The sequence below is a fragment of the Pan troglodytes genome, chromosome 13 (genome assembly GCF_028858775.2).
Source record: "Pan troglodytes isolate AG18354 chromosome 13, NHGRI_mPanTro3-v2.0_pri, whole genome shotgun sequence".
In the NCBI taxonomy this organism is placed as follows: domain Eukaryota; kingdom Metazoa; phylum Chordata; class Mammalia; order Primates; family Hominidae; genus Pan; species Pan troglodytes.
The window spans coordinates 96,593,882-96,617,993 of NC_072411.2; the positions used below are offsets into that span (position 1 = coordinate 96,593,882).

General features: G+C 33.5%; 1 long non-coding RNA gene across 3 annotated transcripts; it reads left to right on the forward strand.

Moving 5' to 3' along the window:
• Nucleotides 1-967: 967 nt before the first annotated feature.
• Nucleotides 968-23,891, forward strand: LOC104005308 (uncharacterized). Of its 3 annotated transcripts, XR_010149825.1 has the most exons (5): nt 968-5,778; nt 9,171-9,193; nt 15,897-16,013; nt 18,450-19,119; nt 22,134-23,891. It is a non-coding gene; the product is annotated as an uncharacterized LOC104005308 (long non-coding RNA). The 3 variants fall into 3 exon arrangements; XR_678573.3 differs by lacking the exon at nt 22,134-23,891 and having other exon boundaries at nt 18,450-19,376; XR_010149826.1 differs by lacking the exon at nt 22,134-23,891 and having other exon boundaries at nt 968-5,479; nt 18,450-19,376.
• Nucleotides 23,892-24,112: the final 221 nt, after the last annotated feature.

Consider the following 24,112-nt stretch of genomic DNA (forward strand, 5'->3'; position numbering starts at 1 on the left):
CTTCACAAGACTTTTGGCCTTATTTCAGTAAAACTTTCAGGAACTATATTTAGGTACAACAGAAAAAAATATATATATCATTATTGCTATTGTTATTAGTATAACTGTGATTATTGATTAGTGCTTTTCTTTGCTGCTGCTGCAGCTGCTGCTACTGCAAAAAAGAAAAGATTTGGTTTGCACTCTTGCTATCTATCACTATATAGTAATAATAAAATTCTAAACTTAGTGGTTTAAAACAACAATATGTTATTTCTCGTGACACTGTGGATTGACTAGGCTCAGCAGGGCAGTTCTTACTTTGCGTCAATTGTGTAGTGAGATGTTGGCTGAGGTTTCAATTATTTGAGGTTCTTGAGCATGGCCCTCAAGTTGTTTCCCTATCTTCTTCAGTTATAAATCTATACACATTCTTGCTTACAGTAAAAACTAAATATTCATTACCATTTGAACATTCCCTAGAAAAACTAATTCATTCTTTATGATATTTCTTCTCTGTAAAATATCATTTTCATGACTCAGTTACTTAGAATAGTAATTTACACAAAGCAGGTCTTAATTACTATGTGTTACATTAGACTGAGCATGTCGTTTAGATTATTAGCACACTTACACATTTGATTATCACTTTTACATAAAAGCATCTGCACTCATATTCTTATGAGTTATATTATAATCCTGAAGCTAAGGATTTGCAACATATTTGAAGCTTTCTGACTAGTAGGATTCTTATTGTTTATTTTAGAAGACAAAAATGGTATTTGAATAACTAATAATAGCTGACATTTGTCTTAATATTATTAAATATAAAATTAAATATATTTATATAATACTAGAAAATTATATTAATATAGTATATATTATCAATATCCAATATATTATGTATTATTAATATATTTGTTATATAATAATTAGATATTAATATATTTATAAATAATATATTAATGTATGTACACAATATATTAAGTTCACAACTTAACATATGTTATCCATACATTAAGATAAAATATGTTATCTTAGTATATGTCAAGCTATATTTTCAGGACTTGTCCCTGGATCACCTCCAGATTCAACATTCTTAATCAGTGAGCTATGTATTAGGTTGGTGCAAAAGTAATTACGGTTTTTGCCATCAAAGGTAATCCATTAAAGGTAATGACAAAAAACAGTGATTACTTTTGCACCAATCTAATCACTGGAAATGTAAAGCAGCACTCAAAGAAACTGGCAAGAATCAATAAATTACTTCTTTTTTCTGCATGAAAGAAGTACAATGCAATCTAGTGGGAGTACCCAACAACACCATCTTTGTAAATGTAATGCATTTTGGGATTAATAGTTTGAATAGTATCCAATTTCCATTGGTAGGTCATAAAATTTGAATGTTGACAATTTCATATAATTTAAACTAATATTAATAGTAAAATTAAAGATATATATATATAGAGAGAGAGAGAGAGAGAGACAGAGTGAGAGAGAGAGAACTCTAATTGTCAATTCTCTTTCTTTTAATACCTTGGTACGAAAAAAGGAAACAAACCAATTTTGGTTTTAAAGCTGCCAACAATATTACAACAATTATTACATTGTAGGAAATAATTAGTGCAGTATTCAGAAGGAAGGTCATCCAAGTGATAGTAAAATATTATGAAGAGATTCATCGGTTTGATTGTGTTATTCATAGCTAGTGATAATAAGTAATTTAAAAGGAGCTAAATGTATTTTCTTTTTGCTATAAAAAGGATCTATTTCCACAAAATTTTCAGAAAAATAAATATTTTCCTGAAGGTTAGTATTCACAACTAAGGAACAAATCCTTACAGTAGGTATTTTTGAATGTATTTGTACATGTAAGTGTGTGCATATGTATAGGGGAGGGTATGTGTATTCTGAATGATCACATTAATAAAATAAATCAGGAAAAATGAAAAGTAGACCTGAAAAAGAAAGCTGCTCAGCTAGGGAAGGTTAGCTTGCTAAATGACTGTCAAGGGGCCTCTCCTATTGGCATTTATCTTCATGAATTTTTCCCATTGCAGTATCTGGCACTCAATTTTGCAGGCTCAGAGACTTGAACTTTTCAGTTTCTCAAAGTTGACAGGTACTGATATCATTGATTAAAAATGACAAACTATAAGAAACAGTTTAGCAAAAAGCATGTCTATTTCTTAATTTATAAAATTATGTAACTGCCCAGTGAACCAGACCAGCATGCTGTCTTTTTAGTATCTTTTCTTCAAGGAGATAAGCTACCTAGGAACACGCATTATAATCAGAAGTTTGTAGGAACTTATGAAGTCAGAATGAGAAGAATCAATTCTTTGTAGGGAAAGCATGAAGCTGGAATGGGAAGAATCAATTTTAGATGTATGGGCTTGATGCCATGAGATTAAAGAAGATAATGAGTCAGACTTCCAATATGTGTGGATTACTCTTGCCTTTCAAAATGTTACAGGTTTCCTTCAGTGCCACTTTGCCAGCCAGAAATCTCTGTGACCACTTCTGCCCGGGTCTCACTCAGGTCCTCTGGGCTCAGCCCACTCAGCCTGGCAGGCTTGTGCCCCAGCCTGGATCCCACACCCACCATGGTTCTGCACTCAGCCCATGGCTAGATTGGGCAGGTGTGAGTGGCTTCCACATGGCTGCCACCATCTAGATGACGGAAATGTGTGATGACACCCAAAAACTCAGAAATGCCAACAATCATGTGGCCCCAGGGGGTGTTAATCTTGCTCAAAGAGTCTCGAGGTCTGAGCTCCCAAGAAATGTCGCAGCTTTTCATTCCCATAGCTCGGCAAGTGAAACCTTGTCACAGCTCTCTTTCTTCTGTAGTCCAGCGAGTGGGAGCGTATTACAGGTATTTTCTTTCCACTGCCCACACAGCTCAGTGAGCCAGCCAGGAGTGTCATAGCTGTTTCATTCATGCCACCTGCAGCTTGGTGAGTTCCAGGTTCTTGTCCCGTGACCAAGAGGAATAAGATGCATGGACACCAGAGAGTGAGTAAGGCAGAGAAGAATTTTATTGAGTGACAGAAGGAAAGCTCTCAGCCACAAGAGGGGGCCTGAGAGTGGGTAGCCAGGTGTGAAGCTGAGTCTGGGTTTTTATGGGCTTAGAATGACCAAGTGCCTGCCGTTTGGTCCACAGGTGTTCTTGGAAAAAGCACCATTCAATTGGTTAAAAAGCATCATCTAGAAGGAACCAATTGCGAGAGAGTGAGGAAGACAGAGATAGAAGTTCTCACTCCAGTAATTAACTCCATCTGGAAGCATCAGCTTGGTTTTCAGGCTTTAAACAGTTTTTGGTTTGAAGGTTGGGTATCAATGGAGACTTGTTTCTGTCTGCCTAGGAATTTGTCTGTCTCCTGTCACTATCACAATAAGACAGGCTTGATCTTGGCTAGGGCACACTTTTCCCTGGACAGGGTTCGAGTGGGAACTGGATTGGGAATGTTGATCTTTGCATGCCATGCCCCCAACAATTCTTAATGACATCTACCTTTACCATTTCTCCTGCTGTTAAGTAGTTATATCTCTTCACAAACCACGGGCCTCAGCTACTGGGGCCAACAGTGAGCACTTGACCCCAAACAACTGATCCCCAGGCTGATGAGACCATCTAATGACCACTGTGGTTTCTGATTCAAAACGATGAGTTTAAGAAATAGTTTTCTCTCTTAGAATTTTGAATGGGAGTAGGAATAGTGGCAGTATGCTGAAATTGAAGCACTACACTTGTTCAAGGTAAGCAATAAGGGTAAAAAGTAGAGGTTGTGTTGCCTAGTGCAGCAAGGAGAAGGAAGTCAGTCCACAAAGAAAAGCAATGTAAAAGAGACATCCTCCTAATTAAGTTTAAAAAAAAAATTTCCTCTAAGACCATTTAGGTGACTTTCTATGTTTCACCATTTATATCCAAGTCAAAGAAACACTATTGAAATGTCCCTGATGAATTTTGTTTTTCTATTTTTTATTGCTTACGAATGCATGTTTGTGATAGGCACATTATCTATATATGTTAACATCAAGTTTTCTTCCAACTCAGTTATGCTTTCTTTCTCAACAAAACTTGGCATTATTTTATCACAGGTTTAATTTACGAGATAACTTGAAGGGCAACTGAGTTTCTCTTATTTCCATGTTCCTCAGTGACTGTATCTTAGTCTTCTCTCAATTTGCCTATAGGATATATTTAAAGTTACCAATGCTTCAATATTTATTTGTTCATTTGTAACTTAGCATTTACTTTAAGTACAGTCTGATACAAAACTTTAAACCAGAAATGCATTTAAACAATCTATATTTTGAAAATAATTTTATCTCCTTTTTTTTTTTTTTTTTTTGGAGACAGAGTCTTGGTCTGTTACCCAGGCTGGAGTACAGTGGTGCAATCTCGGCTCACTGCAACCTTCACCTCCTGGGTTCAAGCGATTCTCCTGCCTCAGCCTCCCAAGTAGTTGGGATTACAGGCATATGTCTGCTAATTTCTTTTTTTTAATTTTATTTTAGTAGAGATGGCGTTTAGTAGAGATGGCCTCCTGGCCTCAAGTGATGCACCCCCTTTAGCATCCCAAAGTGCTGGCATTACAGGCATGAGCAACTTCACCTGGCTTCATAATTTATTCTTATGTAATTTATACATTTTGTACTTACATGAACTTTTAAACTTTTAACAACATTTCAATATTTAATATGCTATGAAAGTTAAAATTTAAAAAAATCAAAATGCATCCATGCAGTTTATCAGATGTAAATATAGGAACTTGAAAATGCAGTTAATGCTTTTATAGATTATAATCAATTGTTGTTTTACCAGTTACTTACAATTTTATAAAATTTAAAGCTCATGAAAGCCTAACAACATGTATTTGTCACAAAGTAGTTTTACTTATTTTTCAAAGAAATACTATGAATGCAGAAATGGATTTCACTACAAAAGTGTCAAATTTTTTTTCATTAATTGGAGTCATAAGTCATTTTTAGCCATCTTACTCCCTTTGAATTGGTGCTTTTATGTTGCCTAAGAATATGTTGATACATTTTCATTGCCTAAATGTGGTTGAAGAATGCTGGGTGTATAAAGACAAGCTACCACCTGAAATTCTCAGGTCAACATTTAAATTTAAAGGTCTTTTTTATTGTTGGCTGTTGTGCTAAATCTTAACCATAGAGCAAATCTGAAGTAGCAATCCAATCTATATTAAAAAAATAAATAACACTTGATATGATTTGGCTGTGTTGCCACCCAAATCTTATCTTGAATTCCCATGTGTTGTAGGAGGGACCCAGTGGGAGGTAATTAAATCATGGGGGCAGGTTTTTCCCGTGCTGTTCTCATGACGAAGTCTCACAAGATCTGTGGGTTTTAAAAATGGGACTTTCCCCTCACAAGCTCTCTGTTTGCCTGCTGCCATCCATGTAAGACGTGACTTGCTCCGCCTTGCCTTCCATCATGATTGTGAGGACTCTCCAGCCACATGGAACTGTAAGTCCATTAAACCTCTTTCTTTTGTATATTGCCCAGTCTGGAGTATGTGTTTATGAGCAGTATGAAAATGGACTAATACAATACCTTAGTACATGGATTAAGTTAAGTTAAAATTAAAAAGAAATTTTCAGATCTTAATTTCTAGATATTTAAATATTTAGTATAAAAAAGTTATTGTAATGTAATTGATAACTAAGGTTTATCTTCCAGAATGCCAGTAGAACCCTCAATAAGATGACATGTTTATAATTTCCTTCCTGTCATCAATGTTATATATCTCCTTTTAGCATCTACAGGTAAAAAGCAATATTGTTTATGAATAATCAGAATTAGTTGTTAACTGTTTAAAAACTCTTGACTATTAGTGTGTACTTTTTCTAACAAATATGTAAATAAATATTTATTTATTATTTGCTTTTGATTCAAACCAATGACTAATTGGATCTCAAAGAGATTGTCACTGTATATCTAAATACAAGTTATCATGCTCAATTTCTAAAATTAATAGAAGTACACATTTATAAACAATACGTATTTGTTTTTTATCAACCTTTTTTCTAGACAGATTTCTGTAGTACTCTACTAAGTTCAGTTGTCCACTCAGATAAATTTTTGCTTCTACATCACAAAAATCATATTGTTGTTTAGCCCAGTAACAGTTCATAACATTGATCACTGGTACTTTTGATACCAAAAGATATTCCTTGTTGCCTACTAATTTTATTAATGATTACACTTTCATTTACTGTCTCATTGAACAATTACAGTTTTGGTATTCTTTTAAGATTTACCCTAAATTAAATAAAATATTGGACTTCTTATTGTAACTTTAACTCTCAGCAGTTAAATGATGAGGAGACACTGGTTTAGATCAAGTATTTTGTGTCTATACCCATGCTTCGAAGTCATCATTACTGCATCCAATAACACTGAGAAAGGGGAGTTGAAAATATTGTTTTTTAACTTAGATTTCTTGATTTGCAGCTTCAATTTGAATGCATCTGAGATTTTATAAATAAGGTCTGAAGAACAGTTGGTTCTAATAAATGCTAATATGTGATCTGTGAAAAGATTCTTCAGTAAAAAATTTAGATAACACTACATATGTATATGTGGAATTATATACAACATATCTATGTATATATAATTATATGTAATAAGTTATATAAAATACATAATAATGTTAAAGGCTCAGAAATATGATATTCATTTAATTTTGCTTATCCCAGTTTATATCAAACTCAGTTAACCTGGGAACATTATTTCTGCATAAGAATTTTAAGTATTTCATGTTACAAGAATTCTCAAGAAGACAGTTAAAAATTACTATAATAATCTATACTTGATAAAACCACACTTATAAGTCCAAAATGTTCTATGTCTGAAATGTATTTTGAAAATTCAAAATACATTTCAGACATAATCCGTAATGACTATGTAACAGGCAGTTTGAACAACTTTGCATTTACTATACGTATATACCATTTTGAGTGAAGACTAAATACTAACTTTGATCTGACCTTATGAGCCAGGCTGAATAGAACATGATTTTATGACATAAGCATCCTTGAAAGCATGTCCTGACTTTTGTATTTCTAGAAATGAAAGTGAAGACTACATGCAATAAAGTGCTGTTAGGATGTACCAAAGTAAAGCTTTTATGACTCCAAGCTCTTAAAAGTAAAATGTGCACTTTTAAAAGTTGCATATTTCTCAAGGACTAAACTAAGCATTTTCTTAAGTTAATGCATTTATCTCTTGTATGGTTTCAGTGACCCTCTCAAACATTTTAGGAAAGCTATTCACATGCTGTGGTTTATTGTCCATAAGAACACCATTTAAGTCATGGGAAATAAACAGTCTCCAATGAACAGACTGACTCTTCAGAAAGTTCAATTTAAGTTTGTTATTTCATACTCTGAATTGTAGTTTCCTTTAGAAGAATGTTGGCACTAGCTAGGCTACACAATACATCAAATAGTTAACCAGGACACCTCATCACCTTCTATAAAATGGTTTTCTGTGTTATAAATTAAGCAACCGTGAGACTAAAGATAGCTTTCTTACTTTCTAGCGTGAATTGCTGTGCAAGCATCAAGTTAAATATTTTGAGCAGGCATTTTACTTACTGTGGGGCAAAGTCGTATCTCTTGAATTAATCTGAAATAAATTCCTGTTTATCCAACTCCAAACTATGTGCAGATAACCAGACAATAAAAATGTACTGGTTTGAGTATGAAGATTGTATCAATATGCTTTTAATTAGTTTTCCAAATGTATTTAAGTAGGATGAACATGATCTTTACTAGCATTCCTTAATGTTTTCTAGTCTGTATAACCTCCAATAATTCATCAAAGTCTGTGGATCATTTTCCCAGAAAAATAAATATCATATTTTAGGAGGCTCACAGGTACTGAAAGACATCTAGTGTTATTGTGGTTTTTACTAAAATTAGAGACTATTATCTTAAAACATCAATAATTATACATTATTCTCTGCATTGTTATAAGTTTCTGCCTGAATATCATTTTCTAATACATGTACGTAACTACAATTACTAGCACCCATATAATTTTTTTATAATTTGAAAAACATTTAATACATGACACAGAGGGAGGACAAATTTTCTAAAATATCTAATAAAGTCTTGTAGAGATTACAGACTAGTGGTTATAAGATACAAAAGATATCCAGGTTATAAGAAGGAACTTCCTTGGCAAATTATGTGTGTTTCAATGCCAAGTAGATTTATCCTCTAACTTTCTATGATTCCTTCCTTTCAAACTCCATCCATACAATATGGGTAGTTTAATTTCAGGTGGGACTGAAAGCAGATGAAGATTAAATTATGGAGTGTGGCAGGAAATATCTTCTCGTAGCCTATAAGAGTCTTCATTGGAAATAGACCCCTTTGAGTCAGAATTAAATAGTGACTATGCTGCTTTCCCATTTGACACTTTGATCTAATAAGGAAAATAAAACACCCCAGTTTATTCAAATCAGATTGATCTTTGTCTTCTTTTAAATTATAAACTCAAAGTCTTCAAATACTATATTTAAAAAGTGTGAAGACCCTGACAACGATGAAGTTAAATTTTATTAAATAAGTATTTTAGACTTTGAGAAATATTCATAATCCCTGGCAGAGATTTGATTAGTGAATTGGGCATCTTCTTCTACCCAAATGAACTGATAAGGTATTATTCTGTCAGTTGATGAAGGAATACAGAGAACAGAAAAGTTGATTCACTCTCCTTTGCACACAAGTTCTATTTCCATAGAATTCCTTCCATTCTAACCTTCAGCTATATGGTTATCTGCCTAAGTATTGTTTACTATTTTTTTGTAAGAGGAAACAAAAATCAAAACATATAGTTTTTTTCTAATTATTTTTACAGATGCAAACGATAATCTCTTAATTTAGGAAGATCAATTTTAATTTTTAATCTTTTTAATTTTTAATTTTTATGAGTACATAGGAAGATTAATTTTAAAATATCTGTTTATAATCAGTTATATTATAGGTTAACTATTAGTGTCAGATTTTAAAAAATGATTTAATTATGAAATTTTTCATGATGAAAAACGTTCAGTATTCTGCTTTGAATTAATTTGGAATCCATATCACACACATAGATGAATTTATTTATAGACCACCTGACACTACTAAATTGTTCTCTTTTGCAGGTCTTTGCCTATTTATTTATAAGGTATGTAAAAATAAATGCAACTTTAGCACATAAATATTCATGGATTCTATGTATCTGAATATTTATATAGCACCTGCCAACGACTTTGACAGACATGAAAGCTTAGAATGCATTTTACAAGGTTGAGAACGGGGTGAGGGAGGACGTTTATTTGGCATTAGGCTTCAGGTTACTTCTAATACAAATGTACTGTGAGATTATACAACAGACACAGCAAAAGACAATATTAGTTAGAAATGAAAAAATTTTGGTCGATTTAGAAGCTACAATATTTACCCATGTATTAGGCTAAAATCTTTATATGATGAAATTTTGGGGTCTTATTCTAATCTTGACAATTTTGCAAATATAAATTATTTCCTGAGGAAAATTCTGGTTGGGGCCATAAACATCCTGTTATCCCCCACCTACGTATAGAGATGAGATTCTCCTTTCAGTGAGAAAGTAGTTATGAGACTTAGTTTCCATAATAAAATTCCAATGCAGCCACCTTTTTTGTTTCTAAAACTCAGAACTGCCTTAATGAGCAGGCTTGTACTAAAGTTCAGCAGAGCTTTAATTAGGGAAATAGAAGCAAGCAGTTAACAATTGTTGATTATCAACCAATAATGCAATCTTCCTGCTTTATCCACAACTCACATGAAAAATGTCACATAGAGAATAATCTAGAAAAGATAACATGGGAAACATCATTTATCTAATACTTTACTAATCTAAGAGTTTAGATCAAGACATCCTTAGTTAAATTAGATTATTAGAGCGCTATGTGGTTTGAGCATATGATACTTTCCCTTTGCATTTGCATAAAGTGGTTATGGTGCTATGGCTTCAACATATATCAAAACTCGCTATATGTCCTTTCCCTTTCCAATCCTTAAATATCAGTGTTCTGCAGACTTCTGCTCAGAGTTATTTTCTGGAATATGGGGGTAGAAATATGTGCTGTATTGCCAGACTGGCTTAATTCGACTCTGTGTTCTGACATTTATAAGCAATGTTAGCTTGTGAAATTGACCAACTTTCTTTGTAAAATAGCCTTAATAATAGTACCCATCTCATTGGGTTCCTGTTAGTATCAAAGGGATTCAATATGAAGCATTTAAACCTGTGGCTCAAATGGTAAACTCCAGAACTCCAGAGGAAATGTTAGAATCACATTGTGAGCTCTCCTCATCTCATTCTGAAACTTCTCCCTGAGTAATCACAGTCACTTTTGTGGCTGAAATTAGCATCTATTGGTTGACGATCAACAATTGTAAACCACTTCTATTCTCCTAATTAGAGGTTGTTACCTAAGTGCTCTTTAAAAAAGAACTCTATGCAACTTTAAGTGAGTGCATCTTAAAATAATTTGAATCTTGGTTCCCTCCAGTATAGTTACTATGTTCTGCCCTGTGATATTTTGTTTCCCATTATGTATTAGGTCCAGACACTACCTCTGATCTAGCAACAACTAAAATTCTACCTTTTTTGATCACCATCTTTAAGAACATAGCCTAGGGTGCATTTTCATTTTCTTTTTACCCTCATCTACCATGCCCTCCAGTTCTCATTTTCTCCTTCATAGCTCTCTACTTTGTCTCTTAAGATCTAAGCCTCTCTGAGAAGGAAAAGTCTCACTTTCTCTAGCTAATGAGCTTTTATATTTAATCCTGAAGCAGTTTTTTTTTTTCTAAAGAAGATTTAGCTCCTTTTTGATTTTTTGAGTAAATGTAATCCCCCAAAGACAGAGTATTCAAGGCATAGAGCTTTTTAATGTCCCTTGCCTTTGGATTTGCAAGGATTTTAGAAATTACATCGTGTTATTTTATTTTTAAATAATATATGCCTTTATTTCTTCTTTTAAAATTAGCCACCTTTCTGTAAATGAAACTCTGATATAAAACTCATATTCATGACTTCTAAAATCAACAAACTCAGAGCCAACATTTTACCACATGGTTAAGGTTACATTAGTCTACTCAAATGAAGCATAAAATATTAACAGGAATGAAATTGTACTGCTAATCTAGCAAAACTTGTTTATATTTTGAGCTGTTTTAATGTTAGAATATTCTTATTTTTCAATAGTTCATGTGGAACTCAGCTGTTTTTGCAGTTTAAAGATGTAGCTTGCAGAACTAGCTGAGCCTCATCGTAAAAACAGGAAATAATGTTCCCGAAACACTTTCCATTTCTTGGTGTGGTTTCACTAGGTGGAAAAGTTTCCCTTATGTTTTCTTTTTTTCCCTGTTTCTGTCTCATCTGAAATTTGAATAAAAAGCATAAGGTTTAAGGTCTTCTGTTATAACCCACGCAGTGAGGCTCCTGTGACCATATTTACCAAGGTTTCCATGGCAGCCATTTGTCTGTTCCCCCAAGCCTGTTATTTGCTGATTTCTCTGTAGCCAGCAACTGTCAAGCTAACATAAGGCAAAATGACATGCCAAAATTAAAATCCCACGAGTAATATTTACTAAAACTTAAGGCCTACAATCACTGCCCCAGTGACATCAGTTTAAACATAACCACCTAGGTATGCAACCATTAACTCTCTTGTCACATCTTCTGTATCCCCAAGATCTCTGATCATACTAGATTTTTTGTTAGTGCCTAGGGCACAGCCAATTGCTCTTCTCATAAACTTGTCTGGCCAACCTCTACTCATCCTTAGGATCCAGCTCATCACTTCCTTCTGAATATCTTCCTTGACCTTCCTCACTAGATTAGTTGCCTGGACTTACGTGTATTATATTTCTCCCAGCATGACACAGCATATTTTTATTGTTTCTTTTCTAATTATATTAAAATTATACAAAATTTTGGAAGGAAAACAAAGGAGTTCCATCATATGAAGTAAAAAAGTCCAGACCAAAAATGGAGAATAGCTAAATACAAATTTCTGCTACATGAAAGCACTGTCCTGCTCATCTTACATTCCTGTTGCATAGCAGAATTCTTGGGTAACATTTTAAATATGTTGCCCAATACGTATTTCCCACAATAATTATTTCCAGATTTGATTTGAGGAATATAGTGAATTCCCTTCAGGAATTAGTAGCATATTGATTCTATCTTTTAATTGTGTTAGCCAGAAATTTTAGGATCAGGTTGTATTCTCAATTATTCTGGATTTTGCTTTAATGTCATGGTGGCAGTTTACAAAAAAATGGTTGTGAGTTCATCACTGACTGTGTCCATGCTACTTAGCAATAGTTTTGCACAGGTCCTCCATTCAAAGGAAGACTCACTCTATTTCCCCTTTTCTTAAATCTGAGATAGCTTTGTGACATGCTTAGACCAATGGAATACAATGGAAATGGCTATATATCAGTTGAAGTCTATGTTTCAAGAGACCTCACAGGCATTTGCTCATGTCTTCGAAACTCGTTTTTTGTTTTGTTTTGTTTTTTGTTTTTAACAGGGTTTCACTCTATCCCCAAGGCTGAAGTTCAGTGGCACAATCACAGTTCACCACAGCCTCAACCTCTTAAGCTCAAGCAATCTCCCTACCACAGCCTCCCAAGTAACTTGGCATGACTCTGCCAATGTGCCAAGTGAACATTCTTGGGTTAGCCTTGATGGGACGATGTATACATGATCCAGTCATTTTTGTCACCCAAGTCAATAGCCTGAAACCTGCTGGATATGTGAGGGAGGCTATCTTAGGTCATCTAGCCAAGCCAACCTACTATGTGAGTGTAGATGTATGAGTGAGTCTAGCCAAGATCTACTGAGTGTGGCTCCGACTTGCAGAATTATGTGGCTGGCCTAAACTTCTGTAACTAATAAATGTTTGTTGTTTTAAGCCACTAAATTTTGAGGTGGTGTATTGAGCAGAAATTGCTTCTTAATAATTTCTTCCCAAATGATCTTAGATTTAAAAGCAACTCCTCCTCAAAAAACTTTTTCCTCAGTACCATTTTTCTTCTTCACAGATTTATATGTACATGTTTGGCAATATTTATACATGTACCTATCTATGCTAAATTTCTTTATTATTGTTTTCACCCACTCCTAAATTAGAATGGAACCTCCATATAGACCAGTATTTTATTTTATTTTCTATTGTATCTCCAACACTTAAAAAAATAACTTTGCACAGACTGGGTATGCAATAAATGTTTCATCAATTAATCTTAGCAATTTAATTTATTCTTAAATATGAAATATGTACCTCTTTCTTGTAACTAAAATTCCTCCTCCTCTTCCCCATAATTTGATTAAAAGTTTCGCAGTTCTCAACTTTATTGTTACCAAATATTAGTTATATTAAAACAGATAAAAGAAATGAATGCATGATCACTGACATGAATCGCTATAAAAGTGCATGAAACTCTGTTCTAATAAAAAAAGTATAACTGATCCTAGTGAAAGTCAGGCATAACCCCTGGCATGGAATACAATACAAAACTTAATTAGAAAAATAAAATCTCTGACTTCTTTCAACTTTTTCTTTACAGAAACCAATAAACATTATCACAGTCTTACGCAGAGTAGGTAGTTGATTACTTGGTTTCAAAAATTTCTACCTCTTAATTTATGATTTAATAATCTAAAAAAGGGAAGAATGGATTGTTGTTTCTAGCAAAGCAAAAATAGTTACTTCAACCCTGTATCTTCTTTAAGTAAGGAAGCATGCAGGGCATATGTGTTCGCTGATGGACATAAAACTAGCCATCCCATCTGGTGAATGAATTCTGGAAATCAGTTGGTGGTGTGTTCCAGGTCGTTCACTTTCACATTGTATTAGATATGCCATTAAGAGTGAATAAATTGGAAATTATTTTCTAAAATAAATTGGCTCTATAGCAACCTAAAAACACTCAAATTTATACTAAAAAAAAATTTTAATAAGTGAGAAGTTTAATCCACGCAACAGTGTTGAAAAGATGAAAGATATTATAAAAATTCTAGTTGTGTTACTTTATTGCTCTATATAGATTAATATTCTAATATTAAAATAGCATTTTCAAAAGGAAAATGTTATTACATCCTATTTTCTTAAAAGTTAAACAGATGAACATTGTGTTTAACAACCTTAGATGAGTTGTAAAAAATTGAGAACATCTCAGAGTTCATGATAGTAAAACAAGGCATAATTCTTCAAGTCATAGTAATTATGCTAGTTATCACCCCATTACTGATATAATGTGAAGCTAATAAGCCAAGTAATTAGTATGCTGTAGGTCAGAATTTTCACCTCAGTAGCTGAAGGGTAAATGAAGACAAAGCAGTGTAATATTAAACATACAGGCAAAAGCTCAGTAATTCCTTGTAATGAAAAACTAAAAGATTATTAAAGAAATAGTATATTTATATTTGCTCCTTGAAGAAAAAATATGAGAAACTAGTTTAGTTTTTAAGCTTAGTGAAGGGTAAGACATATTCAACTGTGCTAATTGATATTATTAAATATATAACACACTGAAATGTAACACATGTTGTACATATGTATAAATCATGCATAGATTGGTTATGCTCCTCTCAATTGATTCCTGTAATCTCTTACTTGCAAGTAAAGTTTTTTTTTTTTTTTTTTTTTTTTTTTGCTGTCATAGGAAAAAGAGATAAACTTGCATCAGACAGCTGGTGCCATCAGAAGGAAAAAGATAAAAGAAATCAAATGGAACCAGATGTTCAGAGGAGTTTTCCTATTGTCCTGTAATGGGGGCTAACTACAAGCTGAGACAAAAGGAGCTAACTACTCCCCAATTCTATGTTTAGGGAGATACTACAGATGGGAAACAAGCTCTGCTCTGTAAAGTTTCTTAAGAGAAACAGAGCAGGCACTGAATTCACAAGTGCCTACTCCACTCGGATCCCAAAAGAGGACCGTGTCTTTGCAGGAGTTCAGTGTTCTGGAGAGAGGATATTCTTTCCCCTTGAGAGTGGAGAGGTCCTTGCCCTTTTTCTTAGGTCAAGTTCAGCAGGAAGAAGGATGTTTATTAGGGAGTGTTCTTGAGATAAACACACGTGGAAAAGAGGGCAAGAAATTAAGAATGGGCAGAAAGAAAAGTTGAGTTGTGGTGCAACACAGTTAAAACAAAGAGCTCAGTCAACTACATGGGGAGCAATGGAGCTTGGATAGCCAGGTTGACCTGAGCTAAGTTGAAGGGCCAGTTTTTTATACCCTTACTCTGTGAAATTACTGGATGTAGGCTGCACCTGGAAGGCGGCACAATTTTGGACTAGACACTTGTCTACTTGTCTCTAACCAGGAAATCCCCATGAAGGCTGACAAGCCCTTCATTACTGAGGGTGAGCTGGGTAGCGAAAAACAGCATCCATTTTGCTAACCTTGTTCAATTTTGACAAGGAATATGGCTGGGAACTTCCAAACAGAGAAAGAACAGAATGACACCATTGGCCCCCAAGCCCTTCTGACAGCCCAGAGTGACACAAATAATGGGTTGTGGAGTCCAAAATTTGATGAAAGAGAGCAGATGATATTTAAGGACTTCCATCTTATTCAAACAACATCAATATGGGTGTTGGAGCTGTACAAAGTTGTTGTGTGCATGCTAATAGGTATGGGTCAGCTGAAAGAGGTTATCAGATACCACAGGGAAAATCAAACCTAGGGGGTTTATACAGGAATAAGCCATTTTCTGCCTACATCTAGTCCATAGAAATGGGTCATAGTCAACCAAGATGAAGATTGCAAAATTATTTAATTAAATGTCGATACAACTTTTTTTAATGCTTTCTCCCTGTCCTATAGCCACAGAAGATTAAGAATGAAGGAGGAGAGTATGTGCAAAGAACCATCATACTTAATTCCCACCTCTTCAAACTGCTAGAGCCACAGACAATCCTGGAATACCCCAAAAGAGAGGAGGTATATACAAACCAGAAGTATTTATGATTTATGGTCTTTGGGACCACAGTTGATCTTTGAGGATTGAAGCCAATGGATAAAAAGCCTCTACGTTTTGCCCTCTGGGGTAGAAAATTCTAAGATTCATTATAATATTTTTCATAATGCCCTAAGAAAATCAGCATCCATTGCCGTCAGTTTGTGCAACTTAATACTACTTTCTTGTATTATCAATTCCTTCATTGTTTTCCTCCCCCTTAATCCTGTGTCCTGCTGTTATATTTCTAAGACTTTGTTTCAGACTTTGCTTTCCAGGGATCCCAAGCTAATATACACAAAAACTGTAATTTTCTTTGTATTTATGTTTAATAGGAATCTTTTTAATCCTAGTTTTGCAGAAACAAGACATTCTATTAGGAATGCAAATTATAGCAGTGATACATTTGATAGAAAATAGTGTTCTTCTTCACCTCTTTCTTTTATTGAAGAAATTAGGATATTTACTCTGAGGGGTCTTTGTACTAGGAATATAGTTTTGTTCTTCCCTGAGTCTGATCCAGGATATCTGGTAGTCCCAATGTTTTCTCTCTGTATCATAGATCTTTGTAAGCTTTATATAGTGGTTTTAGAAATTTGATAGGCTTATAAATATCTTTTTCACCTAAACTCTCTAGCACGAGAAAACTATAAAAATAATGTATTGTAACCTTGGGTTGGACTTGCATTTAAATAATCACTGAGACTATTCTATCTTCTTTTTTTTTGTTTGTTTGTTTTGAGAAACTAGAGTTGTAGGACTATCAAAGTCACTCTGAAATATTCATGTTATAACTTATATATAATATTAGACATTCCAATAACATGCACTTTCCCTTGCACTGTGTAGTTTCTGTATTTTTTTCTCTCAGTAAAATGAATATACCTTGAACATTTATATAAATCATCAGTAGAGAAATGTTTGTACCTGTCAAGCTGAACAAATGTTCTACACCCCATTCATTGCCATGAATCTACCAACTGACTGCTTATTTATTCATTGTGTTTGCATGTTTGATTTATAAAGGAACAAAACTACATGATTGGATACTCTAAGTAGTATACCAAATTTTTATCATGAATAAGTGAGAAGCATTGTCACATTTGAGGAAACTTTTTATTGTAACTAGGTGCTGAGAATCTTAACTAAATTCTTAAAAATCTGACTCATAATAAACACCTAATGTTTATTTGAAAGAAGTCAAGATACACATTGGAAGCATGTATAACCACTGTGGTTACTCAAAGCTCTTCTATATTATGAATGCTATAGTGTAATGTATATGTTATCATAATATGTTAGGAAATCATATGAAGCCTATTATTTGTCATAGTCTAAAAATAACTTTCTGCTTTTTTGTACAAGAAATTTTCTTTATCAGAAAGAATAATTACATTTGATTAGTAATTACTATATAATACTCCTTTTTTAAAGACTATACCTTAAAAACAAGAGTAAAATTTTGATACCCTGTTCCAAACTTCTGCAACCTTACTTAATTAAATTAGAAGATATGACCCTTCTCTTATGCTTTCTCCCTGTCCCATGACCACAGAAGATTAATAAAGAAGGACGGGATTATGTACAAAGAAATACTACCACCACTGTAGTATGGACTACTTCTCCTTTCTTTGCCTTGTGTTTGATTGTACATCAGAAATAGTAAATTAATACCAAAGCAGATCCAATTAAGTGCTCTCCATTTTAATTTCTCAACCCAACCTGGAGGGAAAAAATTCAGAAATGGCTAACCCTTAATCTCCAAGTCAAGTGTTTCAGTCATGTGTGGAGAAAAAGCTCATTTTGCCAAATTGTAGTTTAAAGTGGAGAACCTGCTACCTACATCTCAGAAATCAATTTCATTTGCCCAGTCTGTCAGGAGCATAAACCAAGGCAATTGACATACCAGTTCAAATTCCAAGCAGTCCACTCCAAAAGCTGTTTGATTCAAGGGACTGTAATTAAAAAATGAAACCATATCCCAGAGAAAAGGCATGTGCAGTGTGAAGCACAACCAGATAGGTAAGTAAAGTACAGACTAGTAGTATTTCTGAATTGACCATTTGGTTGTCTTACACATGTCTATTCAGTCCATGGGGAAAGAGGTATGTTGAGTCATCAATGTAGGGCAAAGAAATAAGCAAATAACAAATACTCTGAAATAAAGCCCCGGTGGTCTCTAACCTCAGTCATAATTGTTTCTTTCCTTCCCTATTGCTCATGTATAGTTCCAACAACATTTTATTGAACATCTGTTCCATGCCACTTACTATTTTATTTATTAAATTATTACAGTAAATCAATGAAGTAAAAAAAACCCTAATTTTCAAGAAAGAACAAACTGGGGCTTGAAGATGCTGCAAAGTCTACAGCTGGTAAGTATCACAGTTGGGATTCAATCCTTTGTCTTTTTGTTTCAGGATTCCATGCTGCTGCTCCACCATGCTTCACACCAATCAATAAGAAGTGTTTCCAGCTGTATCTACGAAATGTCTCTCCAGAATCACTGACAATTCGGTTCACATCATATGGCAATTAGATAATTTTCTGATGACTTTTAACTTACCTCCTCTCTTTTGACTTCTCCCTACACCATATCAGTGTCCAAAGTGTTGCCAAAACCACTTCAAAAATGCACATCTGTTTCTGTCTCTCCCTTATATTATGCCTTCAAATCATGACTTCTTAAAATGATATAAGGAATTTTTACAGTTGGGTTACAAAGTAAGTTGGAGCCTCCTTTATAATTGTTCCTGTACATTTGCCATCCCTCCAGACTTAAAGAATAAATTGAAGAACTTTGTACAGAATATTGACTTTCCTGTTGATGTGCCATCATTTAGCACAGGAGAAGCAACTCAGTGTATACCTATCTGCAAACTTTTCTAATGATAATTTGTGCCTATAGTCCTGTACTGATGTGAAGTGTGAAAAAATATATACCAGGGGAAACAAAGGAGAATGGCACCATATAATTGGTAGATTTTCATCCCATAGTTTATTTTCGTATTTGCCTGCAAGGTCTTTTTTCATACACTAAATCAAGCCCTGCCTGTTTTGAAATCATCATCGACACCCCTTCAAAGCACAGTTAAGTACACCTTCTCTGGTTTCACATGACAATCTGACTGCACTGGATTACAGTCAAAACTTTTATGTCTGTCTGTGCAATTTCTGATGTCCTTAAGGGCAGGGACAATGTTTTTCCCAATTTTGTATTGCCAGTGCCTAGCACAATCCCTGACTTTTTGTAGATAGAACTTTTTTCCACCAATTGTGTAATTTAATGAATCACACATATAGACTCTAATGATTAAATGAATATTATTCATTGATACTCTTGATGTTTGTGGTCTAATATTATTTTTCTTGAAATAAATTAAGATATATTTAATATAATAAAATTAAAACTACAAAATAAAACAAACATTTATAACTTAAATTTAACGTGTCATAAATTTTTGCAGTAGTAGTAATGCATATTGAAAAAACACATACCTTGGTATAACAAAATATAAAAATGAAAAACAAAACCAACCAAAAAACTGCTTAGTACATTCATATACAGTATTAAATTGTACTCTATGAATAATACATACTACTGTTTATGAATTTAGTAAGTTTGCAATACATAGAATTATTTATGTCATTTTATGCAGAAAAAAAGGTATTGTATTGGCATTGTTATACATTATAGGTGACAGGTAATGAAGTAAATTATGTTCTAAAATTATATTTTTGCAGAAGTTTTGGATCAACATCATTAAGTTTTATTAACTTATTCTTGTAGTCTATAAAAATTGGCAAGTGGATCACGAGGTCAGGAGTTCAAGACCAGCCTGGGCAAGATGGTGAAACCCTGTCTCTACTAAAAATACAAAAAAAATTAGCTGAGCATGGTGGTGGGCACCTGTAATCCCAGCTACTTGGGAGGCTGAAGCAGAGAACTGCTTGAACCTGGGAGGCAGAGGTTGCAATAAGCCGAGATCGTGCTACTGCAATCCAGCCTGGGTGACAGAGAGAGACTCCATCCCCTCCCCCCACCCCCACCCCCCAAAAAATAGAGGTCTTTTAATTTTTCATCTGTGGGTTACTGTCCAAAACAATGAACCAAAAGAATTATCCCTAAGTAAATTACCCATAATTTCTCCACCTTTAAGTTGTATTTTTTTCTGAAGATAATGGAAATTAGAAACTAAAGCATGCAAACTATTAATGTTAGCATATGACAGTTTAACGTGAACACAGAAGGCCTGTTAAGGTGTGCTCACTTCTTAAGGTTAAGAAATAAAGAGAAAACCTCTTACTACATTAGAATATAGGAAGACACCTCTATTCTGTGTCTTATGTGAAGAATAGAGTTAAGAAAGATGCTGCTATAATAAAACATAACATTTTTACTTAATATTTATAAACAACCACATAGAAAATATAATTCTCCAAGAAACATAAAGTTTATTTGATAAACTCTTCAATTAAAAAAGTGGTTGGGTCATTTTAATGGATGGTCCCATTGAACTATGATATCTGAATCGTCCATCATTATTATAGGTATATGAGTATTAATGGACCAGATAACCCCAGTGTGGTATTCAGGACATCTTTATCATAAGTATTGTTGAAAATACTTCAACCTTTTTTAAAAAAAAAATCTATTCAAAGTATCTTCTGTTTCTCTATGAAGAATATCCTTTAATTTTTTTTTCTGTGAAAATAGCCTTTATTTCAGAAAGGCACAATGCAAATTAATGAAGCCCTAGGCTCACACATATCAAGAGTGTTTTATTTTGTTGAAGTTACTCCTTGGCTTTCATTGCTAGTAATAAAATTCCTTGGTAAGAGAGTCACACCTGTTTGTGATAAGCAGTCTTGGAATATAACGATGAGTGCTGGAGAAATGTGAGCAATGCGACAACAGTGTCTGTTAAAATGTGCTTTTCCATGGTTTATTTTTATCCATTGTGTTGGGCATTCATTTGACTCTCTAAAACTCATGTCCTTTAGTACTTTTAGAATTCTTTTGATTTTTAAAATAAGGTAATTTCTCCACTATCTTTCAAAGCTTTACCTTTCAAAGAGCAAGAGTTTTAATTTGGGAAATTCTATTTATCATTTTTCTTTCATAGTATATATACTTTATGTTGTTTCAAATATTTTTGCCCAACCTAATGTCATGAAGATTTTCTACAATATTTTATTCTACAAGTTTTGCCGCTTTATCTGTTAGGTTTTAATCTATAATCTATTTTGAATTAATTTCTATACTTAAATATCAAATTATTTTTGGACTCCCTATTTCATTCCGTTAATCTACATATCTTTTTTTTTTTTTTTTTTTGAGTCAGAGTCTCACTCTGTCGCCCAGGCTGGAGTGCAGTGGCGTGATCTCGGTTTACTGCAAACTCCGCCTCCCGGGTTCCCGCCATTCTCCTGCCTCAGCCTCCGGAGTAGCTGGGACTACAGGCACCTGCCACCGCGCCGGCTAATTTTGTGTGTGTGTGTGTGTGTGTGTGTGTGTGTGTGTGTGTGTGTGTGTGTGTGTGTGTGTGTGTGTGTGTGTGTGTATTTTTCGTAGAGACGGGGTTTCACCGTGGTCTCCATCTCCTGACATCGTGATCCGCCCGCCTCAGCCTCCCAAAGTGCTGGGATTACAGGCGTAAACCACGCGCCCGGCCCCGTTAATCTACGTATCTATCTATATGCCAAAAAACGTACAGAGCTGATTACTGTTGCTTTTCAGCAACAGCAACTTTTAAAATCAGATACTGTAAGTCCTCTAACTTTGTACCTTTTGAAAAACATTTAGCTATTGTTGTCTTTGCCTTTCCACCTAAATTTTTAAATCATGTGGTCAATTTCTTCAAAAAAAGTCTTGTTACCATTTTTATTAGGATTTCATTGGATCTATAGACCAATTTATTAAGAATTGTCAGACTAACAATAAAATTTTAAAATTAGGTGTTGTAAATCCTCCAACTTTGTACTTTTTCAAAAGTGTTTAGCTATTGTTGTCTTTGCCATCCATACAGATTTTTAATTGATATTGGCAATTTCTTCAGAAAATGCTTGTGACAGCTTTAATTGTGATTTCTTTGTACTGACAGGACAAATTTTGAGAATTGTCAGACTAATAATGTTGACTCTTCAAATGTATGAACAAGGTACATTCACTAGCTAATTAAGTCTTCCTTTATTTCCTTTGCAATGATTTGTATCTTTCAGTGTACACAAAAAACAAAATATCCAAATGCTTAGTTTTGTTGTTAAGGTATGCTCTTTGACAAAAAGAGTATTATATGAAAAACACTAATCTAACATTGTCATCTCAGATAAAACATTTCTTATGAATAACAATGTATGATTTAAATTGTGATAAAAATAATGGGTTCCATAGGAATCATAGCATATTGTGTTCAAGTTATATAAAATTACACCATAGAATTTATATTTTCAGAAGAGTTTTGAATGACCATTGTGGTGATACATGCTTTTTTTTTTCTTCTCCTATGCCATGTTTTGTAGTCATTTTATTCAAAATATATACATTTTCATTTTTGAAGAGTGTTTACCTGGACTTCATTAAATAACCAGTGTATATTTCATTTTAGGTAAGATTTGTTTCAGTTGTAATTAAGATCCTTAGCCTCTAATTCTAGTTGAATTTTTCCCATCAATTCTTCTCATTTATTCACTACAAAGAAATTGCTATAGTACTTAAAGTATCTAATTATACAGTTTTGCTCCCTTATAAATAAATGAGAACATAATGAATACATTAGTAATCAGTGGGTGGATTCACAACAATGTAAGAGGTATAAAATATTTGTACAGCTTGACAGGTAGAAACATTTCTCTACTAATGGTTTATGTAAATTCATTACTTATACACTTTTGATGGGATTCTATAGTATTCTCTTATTTTATGATTTCTTATTGTTAGTATGTAGAAATTCAATTGTCTTTTCTGCATTGACCTTGCATCTTGCAATCCTAAACATTATCTTGTTAGCTAGTAGCTTTTTTATATATTTCTTAGAGTTTATTACATATGCAATCATGTCATCTGTTAATAAAGAAGATTTTTACTTCTTACTTTTTAAACAGTATGATTTTTTTTTCCCTACTACACTGGCTAAAACATCCAGTATAATTTTAAAAAACAAGAGATAAGAGTAAATATCCCTTTTTTCCTTTTTATTGGTAAAAAGCATTGGGCCTTGCCCTTGGATATTATATTAGCTATAAGTTTTTTAATAGATACCCCAAATCAAATGGAGAAAATCTATTCTCACTTTTCTGAGAGTGGTTTCCTATGAATGAGTGCTGAATTTTGTCAAATACTTTTTCCACCTATTAAAGTGAACACATTATTTATCTCTTTTGTAATTTTAATGTGGTAATTAAAATTACTGATTTTCTGACAAACCTTACATTCTCAGGATAAATTCTACTGGGTCCATGCTTTTTGATTTGATTTCCTAATTTTTAAAAAATAATTGTGTGTCTACATTCATGAAGGTTATCAATCTGTCATTCTTTCTTTAAATATCTTGTCTGATTTTGGTATTCAGGCATTACCGAACTCATAAAATGAATTATGAAGTGTCCTTTATTTTCTGAAAAATTTTGTGCGTAATTGTAATTTTGGTTTGCCTCAATGTTTGATAGTGTTCAGATGTGAAGACAAGCTATGCACTTCCAATTGAATAAATTTTGGTATTGTCTTTCAAGAATTTTTTTATTCCATCTAAGTTGCCAAACATATTAGAATAAAGTTGCTTATAATATTATTTTATTACTCTTTAATGAATATTGGAACTTATAAAAAGCCACATCTCTCATCCCTGGGATTGGTCGTGTGTATTTTGTGTCTCTTTTCAACATTATGGAGTTTTACCAAATGTATTAGTCATTTCAAAGAACTAGCCCATGGTTTTATTGGGCCTTTTGTTGTGTGTACTGTTTTGTTATTGATTTCTATTCCTATCTTTATTATATCTCTTCTACTTACTTTGTTTTTAATTTTTCTTATTTTTCTAATGTCAACGTGGGAACAATAATTGCTCATTTTAATTATCTACTC